Genomic DNA, 9,247 nt, shown 5'->3' with positions numbered 1-9,247 from the left:
AGACCCCATGAACCAGCAGAACACACTTTCTACTCAAGCTTGCATGCAATGCTCACCAAGTTAGACCACATTGTGGGCAATAAAATATACCCTACCAAACTTAAAAGAAAAATTCACACAAAGTATGTTCTCAGACCACAGTGAAATTAAACTAGAAATCCATGACTAAAAGATATCTGGAAAAATCCCCACATATTTAGAACCCAGTTCTAAATACCGCACTGGTTACAGTAGAATTTTGAGAGAAATTTCAAAATAGCTTGAACAAAATAAAAAATGGAAATATAACTTAGGAAAATTTGTGGGATGTATCAAAATCAGCGTTTAGAAGAAAATTTATAGCATTAAATCCATGTATCAGAAAAGAGATTAAAAAATCAATAACCTAAGCTTCCACCTCAGGGAACTAGAGAAATAAGAACAATTTAAGCTTACAGCAAGCAGAAGAATAGAATCTAGGGCAGAAATCAATGAAACTGAAAATAAGGATAGAAAAATAATCAACAAAACCAGAAGTTGGTTCTTTGTCTTAGGAAAAAAATCAGCAAGATTGATCAACTCCTAGCCAAGCTAACCAAGAAAAAAGAAAGAAGACACAAATTATCGCTATTAGGAATGAAAGGGATGTCATCCCTACTATTCTATGGACAGAAAAGGATCATACAGGAATACTGTGAACAACTCGATGTCCACAAGTCTGATGATTTAGATGAAATGGACCAATTCCTTGAGACATACCAACTACCAAAAATTATTCAAGGAGAAATAGATATAGGGCTATTGAAATTATTAAAGAAAGTGAATGACTAAAATAACCTTGTAAAAAAGAAATCACCAGATCCAGATGGTGTCACTGGTAAATGCTACTCAACATTTAAGGAAGAAATGTTATCCATACTTCCCAATCTCCCCCAGAAGGCAGAGGGAACACTTCTTCATTCTATGAGGTCATCATTACCCTAATATCAAAACAAAATGACAAAAGAAAAAAGAAAAACACAGACCAGTATCTCTCATTAACATCCATGTAAAAATCCTTAACAAATATTGGCAAATCAAATCCAAAAAACAAAAAAAGAAAGAAAGAAAGAAAGAAAAACACTACCCACTTCCATCAAATTGGATGTATTCCAGGTGTGCAAAGCTGGTTCAGTATTCAAAATAATGAATCAATGTAATTCACCACATAGGCCTAGAGCACCTCTTAGAGCCAGGAAGTAAAAAAGTGCTTGAGAAAACAAAAACAAAAAAATCTCGACAAAGATGGAGGTACGTGAAAGGGATATAAGAGCCAACTAGAAGATATGGAACAATCTGGGCAAAAAAATAAAGTAGCATTAGATTATAATCCACAGTGTAATATAAATAGCTGTGAATCTACACTGATGTAAACAAATGAGTGGATAAATGGGGAATAATAAAGAAATCCCCCAAGGAGAAAAGTTCTAACTGATTTATGTAGATACTCTGCCCTTAAGGAAGTGGAGCATAAATTCACACTGTTTAAGTATGTGTTATGCCTAGTAACTTTCTTCCAAAGAGGACAGTGTGGAAAGGGAGGGGAAATCAAGTGTAATGATAGTGGAGAAACCTGACAAATGCTACCTCAGCCAGGTGATCAAGGTCAACATCAACAGTGGAAAGTCATATTCATAATACGTACTCACAATACAAATGTGGGGAGGATGGCACTTCACCTGTGTAATCTTCCTACCAAAACCAGATTCTCCAGTATCATCATGAAGAAAACATCACACAAACCCCCAATGAGAGACATTCTCCAAAAATCTGACCAGTAATCCTCAAAACTGCCAAGATCATCAAAAATAAACGAAGTTGTGACAGCCTGTGACAACCTAGAGGCACCAACGGAGACATGAAGACTAAATGGGATGTAATATCCTGGAAAGGATCTCAGAACAGAAACTGGACATTAGGAAACAACTGAGGAAATCTGAATAAAGTACGGAGCTTAGCTTACCATTATCTATCAATATTGGGCTATTAATAGACAAATGTGCCATACTATTAATGCAAGAGGTCAATGGGTGACACCGGATATGGGGCATGTAAGAGCTCTCTGTACTATCTTCACAATAATTTTGTAAATCTAAAACTGCTCTAAAATACAAACTTTACCTCTAAAATGATCATTAGGTTAAATTAATAAAGCATGTTGAAATATTTTTTAGGGTGTTCGACATAGGTAGTGTACCTCCTCATCTTCTAGTATAATGTCCAGGTACACAAATACATTTGTCCAACTGTGCAGTTTGTCTATCAGCCACACATCAATAGGGGACAGCTGGCAAAGCAGTATCTATTTCTAAGAGAGTAAGTTCAGCCTGGAGACACCCCAGACTAGCTGCAAACTTGCACCTTCACACCCAAATGCTGCAGATGTATTCACTAGATTGACAGATGATTCAATGAGCATTATCTGGCTTTGAGAAAGTGACAAAGAAAAAAAGTCAAAACCTGACTATTTTGTTCCACCTTTGAATTGTCATGCTTGGGGCCAGCCATTGTTCCAACACATATTTAGTCAGTACGGTTCTTTCTTTCCTCTCCATGGCAGATCCTTATAGGCTGTGTAATGGTTAAAAGGCAGGTCCAAGTCAGGAAGAGAAAGAGAAGCTTCAGGAGAGGGAAAATCCAGGAGCTGAGCCCAAACCTCTAAATAAGTGACTTGCTATAGAAGCTCCATTGTCTTTCTCTTATCTTCTTCTGACTTTTAAGTGACAATCCTTTTCTTCATCACAAGTTTCTTTCAGTCTTGGCTTATGGCTTTACAGATGACAGGCACTTCTAAATTGTGAGAATGGTTTACCTTTCTAGCTGAACAGTCTCAAAAATCATTTTATTAGGGAAAAAACAGGGCTAACAGCTCAGTGAATTCTCTTGGCAGCGAATCTTTTTATTTCAAGTTTTCATTGTGACTTGTTTGCCTTGTCCCTCTGCCACCGTCTAGTCTAACAACCTAATAACAGCCTATAACTTGTAATTTGGATTTTCAAAGCTGTATTTTTCAGACATGTTCTTTCTGTCCAAATTCAAGACACCATTTCAATGTCAGAAGGAGGGACAACGAGAGAAAGCATATGCAGGCACATGTGCACGTATACACACACACTTACATGGGCCTGCACACACAGACACACACCTACACACACTACCTTCAGGTCAAAGTTTTGCCTGAATTTCTAGCTCCAATATTTTCTAGTTTGCACTTTCTTCTGTTTCTGAGCCTCTAACTTCCTGGGTTATGAAGGGAGTTTAGGGTTTTGGTTATGTTTATTATTCAGTGACCTTAAATAGAATTCCAACCATTATATTTTCAAATCAATATTGAACATTCTCCTTCCTAAGATACAGAGATCTTTGCAAATAAAAGCATTCTGACCTTCAAGAACATTTAATTTAAGCACACAAGCATCTTGTATTATTGCTGGAGTCTTTATATTCTCAAATTTATTCATCTGTTCTACTCTCCACGCCAATCACGATTAAGCACAGTAAGTTTCACTGTGCTCAGAGTGTCTTGCAATATGAGGACAAATTGTTTCCATCTCTCTATCCAGTTGCTTCTTCCTACAAACATTCCCATGTCTTAAATAGAAATACTGTTTACCAACACCTCCAAGGGAAACTTCACCTACCTCTGTAGCTGTTGAAATTTTAGAGCTCTAAGTGATTAAAAATAATTAGTCCAACACTTCATTTTATATGAAAATAATCTGTAACTTGTAAAAACACTAAAGTAGCCTTATTAGCAAATACATGCTATAGTATAAATTGTCTTGCTCTTTAGGTTTGTGCCTCTGCTAAAAAATTAGATACAGGAGGCAAAATAATTGACAGGATTCCTACTAAGCATGAAGTTATACTCTTTTTAATGTATGAGTATTATGTGCCAAGAAATGACAATTAGCAAAGTAAACAACTGTGCCATTATAATTAAACTTCTTAAATTAGCTATTCTTTTTTTTAAGTTTATTTATTTATTGAGAGAGAGAGAGAGACAGACAGACAGAGAATATGAGTGGGGGTGTGTGCAGAGAGAGAAGGGGAAAGAGAATCCCAAGCAGGTTCCACAATGTCATCACAGAGCGCCATGCGGGGCTTGACATCATTAACAGTGACATCCTGACCTGAGCCGAAATCAAGTCAGACGCTTAACCAACTGAGCCACCCAGGCACCCCTTAAGTTAACTGTTCTACTATAAAGTTTTACCTGGATTTCCAACAGTTGTTAGTGATTAGAAAACAAAACTATTTAACTGTCACGAATATGCTTCAATTTATATCCCACAAGTTTCACACACCATAAACTTTCTGTATACACTTGAATATATGTACATATTTTTTATCTTACCTTGATCCAGAGAGGACTCTGAGCCATTTACAAGAATTCCTGTAATGTAATAAAATAAGAACCCATGAAAGACAAGAAAAATATGAGCCAAAGGACACATCATCACAAGTCACTAAAAGGAAGCCAGAAATAAGGTTGGGACACAATAGCATTTACACCAGAGATAACCCAACATTTTGGCTCTAAGCTTGCCAACTACCAATAGGAAAATGGATGCAATTTCAAGTTTCACAGAATCTATGAGGAAAAAATAAGCCAGTTGCTCAAGGAAAGCACTACTACTGAGACCAGAGAACAAAGTATTCCCAATTCTGTCTCAGAAAGATCAGAGTTTAATTGTGTAATTGTAGTTGTAAAAATATTTTTACGATAAAAAGTGCAAAATTTCCCAAAGATAAGATTTTTTAAGTTATAGTACTTGCTAAGATTCTATTAGGTTGCCTCTCTGAATCAATTTGGTTACTCAGTGCTCTGAATTATCAATTTATGCATTTATATATTTAAATTTATACATTTTAGATTCTCCAGCTTTGCAATCTGACCAAGGGTAGTATGGCTTTAAAATTATGGGAGGGCAATTGTTTAGGTGTTATAATGATGGGAGGTGGGCACTGCTGGCATTTAGTGAGCAAGGTCTAGGATTTTAAGATACTATGAAGCATAGGAAAATCACCCACTATAAAGAATTATTATGTCCCAAATGACAATTGCAGTGTCATTGGGAATTACCAAGAGAAATGAATGGATTGTATGTCTTTCAAATATTCCTCCTACTGATTTCATTTCTCTCAGACAAGCTATTAGAAGGTATCACATGGCATTGAACTTAAAATGTGGGATGTCTGACTAGCTCAGTCAGTAGAGCATGCAACTCTTAATATCAGGCACATAAGTTCAAGTCCCACATTGGGTGTGGAGCCTACTTTAAAAAAAAGAGTTAAAAAAAGAGTTAAAAAACTATACTCCATGGCAAGCACTCAAAACACTTTTTAGGCTATTAACTCCGACCATGGCATGAGGCTTTACTCAAATAAAAGTTTTCCTATGGAAGGAAATGTATCTGTAAAGAAAACGAGACAGTAAAAACAAAACAAAATATTTATCTTTCCTCCTACTGTAGCCACAACTCAATGACTAAGAATAGCCATCATGTTGTTTGTCCATAATACATACATATTGTATAAATAATTTTATATGCACATGTCGTTGGTAAATGAGTAATATTTCTTTCCAATTCCTGGATAAACCTACAACTTTTTTTCATGCATGGGTTTCTTCATTACTTTGACACCAAAACCTGGTGTAATGACCCTGACCTTACCCTTCAACTCATCCAAAGTTTTGTTCATAAAAGGCCCCTTCATTTCTAAGTCCTCCACATTAGAGTTACTACCATTCTCCAAACATTTAGTCTTCAATCTTGGGTCTATATCACAACCGGATAATATTTTGAGGAATAAACCACTATGTTGTTCATCCTAATAATTTTTGTTACCTAATTATCACTCCCCACCCCCATCCAGTAAAAATGTACCATGGACATTGAGGCTTTGGGGAGATGTGACAAAGCTGAAGCCAGACAACATAGTGAGATTTTTGGTTTTGAAACTTATGACAGAGACATTGTCTTGAAATCCAAGGTGTCTGATAAGTAAGAGCTAGGAATTTTGGAAATCAATAGGCCAATCTTGAAGAAACAAGACCAAGTTTATGTCTTAATCAACAGAGAGTGGAAGAAAGGCAAGATTATTCATTCCAAGGCCATGACAAGAGCTGCCCAGGCAAAGGAAAGGAAGCAAGAGAAAGGCATTATCCAGAAGTAAGGCTGGTTGGGAAAGATGAGGGGACTAAACTTCAGGTACCACAAGGGAAGGTGCTGAGCCAGGAGTATCATGGTCTCGGCCTCAGTCCAGAATATTGCCAGAATGAGGGAGCATAAAGAAGTTCAGCTGGCCCCAAAACAATCTAACAAAGCACAGGGAAATCCCCCACTTAACCCCTGAACAAAGGAGCTACAATTATCCTGCTTGTCACCAAGCAGCAAGGATCTCTCATTAAAAGCAGCCTGTCCACCATCAACTGACACACTAGTAAGAATGGCATAGTGCTGTATCACAAGTTTTGTGTGGACCCATCCACGTGGACAACTATCCCATTAAGAGCTTGGTTTAATTTTAAGACCCTCCTAACAGAGAGCAGGGCTTTGGACAACTACCAATGATATGGGGATGAGAACCCACAACACTTTGTGTTTGCATGAATTACACAAATCCAGCCTGAGATCGCTGTGGCAGGCCTCACTGGACAATATCCCACAGCTTTTCTGCTGCTATCTGTGCTCTACACAACTTGTCTGATGCATATTACCTTGATGTTTGTGAATACGAGACCAGAATATTTGAACATCTTTCAAAATACAGTTTAAGACATACAAATGTAGTTGTTCTATTTAAGTAGGGCCTGGGGCTTCAGAACCCTTGCTATATGGCCCTTCTCTTACCACTTCCACCCTCCACTACCAGCTCAGGTAGTGAGGATGATCCTTGCCATCCTTCTGGGAAAACATTCACAAAGCGCTCTAGAATTTTCTTGTAAGGATTTGATCTTCTCTATTAACATGCAATGATGATGATTTCTAAATAAAAGGCTGTGCTCCCAGTGCATCAGAATCACCTGCCAAGTATTTGTGTTTGTATTTGTTGTCCCTACTTTGGAGACTATGACCCGTATATCTGATATATGGCCCAGAAATTCCTGTTTTCACAAGCTTACCAGGTGACACAGACACTCAGTCAAGTTTTCAACCTACTGAAAATAAGTTCACACGTGGCCCTGTTAAAATCTCTCAAACCCTCCAAATGGTAGCAACACTTCATTGACCTACTCTAGGATAGGCTGACTTAATGCTTCATCTGACAAATTCCCCAAGCGACTAGATTTTTTGTGATTTATTTGGAAGCCAAGTTTTACATTACTCAAGGAGCAGACATGATTCCGGATCATCCCCACCTGTATTTTCAAAGTGACTTTATGATGTGTTTATCTGATTTTTTATTTTATTCTGCAGGCTATATAGATGTATTTTGCACTGAAATAAAAGGCTTTTTACTATATAAATCCCTATATGATCAGTATTCCCTTCACTTCTGTTAGAGTGAAGATTGGTGCAAGAAAGTTTGTAAATGAAATAATGCTGATGCACTTTTCTGAAGGTTCTTTTCTATATATATATATTTTTTTTTCAAAGAGGTTATGGTTTGAAGCCGGCTTTGAAGTAAATGAGCCCATTAATCAGGCACTAAAACGCTGCTATAGCAGTTTAAAACTGTATCAATGAAAGTGTATTCTGGAAACCTTTTGCCAAAACTGTCCAGCTTGACTGATTGTTTTGTATATACGTAGGTCTTTTGTTCCCATAATGCTGCTATGTTCCTGAATATAGGCAATATTTAACATTTATGTGGCAGAAGGGGGAAAATAACCCATCCACAAATATCCAGTGATTATATGAATGGTCATATGGTAAACCAAGCATTCCACAATGAGAAGATATGCATTTCTTCTGCAAAGACTTCAGCCACAATAGCAAAGCAAGTAAATATTGTCTTTGGCCGCTGCTTTAGGTTCTCCTATCACCTCGCCAAGCAACCTTTTCCTGTCCTGTGGCTCACAACTACTTCCCAACAGAGGCAATCCCTTGTGCACAGAATCCTCACCTTCTAGAAGCTTCGTCTAACCACCTTACCTAAGATAGCAAGCCTCTGCTGTAGCACTTTAGCACTGTCTATACTGGGCAACCGGTTCTATTTTCTTCCTATAGTTATCACCTTTTGTTCATTGTTGGTCTCCTCCAAAAGAATGGAAAATTAGAGAGCAGGACCTGGTCTGTCTTGTCCTCACATTATAACCAGAGCCAAGGTCAGCACATCATAGGCATTTAAGAAATATTTGTTGAACTTAATAGAAGCAGCCCAACGTGCTGAAAATTGATTTGCCAGATATCTGGTTCTCCAAATGGCCAAAGAGAACTTGATCTGCTGCTTGAAATTTTGATGAAAACAAATCCTGAAAATGATAAAAGGGGAATAAAAGAGAAAATGGCACACCAGAGATCCAGAAGAATTCACTATCAACTGAAAAAAAATCCCACTTGAACTTCTGAAATATTGTATAACAAATCACAATTTTCTGATTATCAAATGAATCTCCAGTAATATCAAACCACCATATCAGTCTTCATTTGCAACAAGTTGAATGTTCCTTAAAATGCTGCTATGAATCAAAAAAAAAGACAACTAGTCAAATAAAACTTCACTGAATTCTCCCAAAGCTGTTAAGGCCCACCCCATTTATTCTTAAATGCAGTGAGCTTTTGATTCAATAGGAGGAAATATGTTTTTGGTAAATTAGGCTACTTGGTCACTTGAAAAATACTGCTATGCAACAAATCAACTATTCAGGCTATTCAGTTCAACTATTTAGCTACAATCTTACTTTGAACCTTGAACTTTGTTATTCCAGCCTCACAGTGGATGAACCTGAGGTCCCCTCTCTTGTCCAAGAATAACGAGGCAGTAAGTTAAAGCCTGCCTTCATATTCCAGTCTTTCAAAACCTGGAGTCTGAGCCTTGGATACTTAATTGAACTGCCCACCAAGAACACCCTCAGCAAACTAGAATTTATTATCTAAGGTTTTGACATTTCTAGAATATTAACTTATAATTTGAAGAAGGAATTTGAATCAAGGCTGCTGAGTGAGCAAGAAAAGCAGGCTGACCAAGTATGTGAATGCTTACAAGGCTATTATTGCCTGTTCAAGATTGCTCAAGCAGGAACTCTCCTGAGAAGTCTGAATTTTACTGAAAAAAGTAC

This window comes from Crocuta crocuta, unplaced genomic scaffold (assembly GCF_008692635.1).
Source record: "Crocuta crocuta isolate KB4526 unplaced genomic scaffold, BGI_CrCroc_1.0 scaffold488, whole genome shotgun sequence".
In the NCBI taxonomy this organism is placed as follows: Eukaryota; Metazoa; Chordata; class Mammalia; order Carnivora; family Hyaenidae; genus Crocuta; species Crocuta crocuta.
This window is presented reverse-complemented; position numbering follows the sequence as displayed.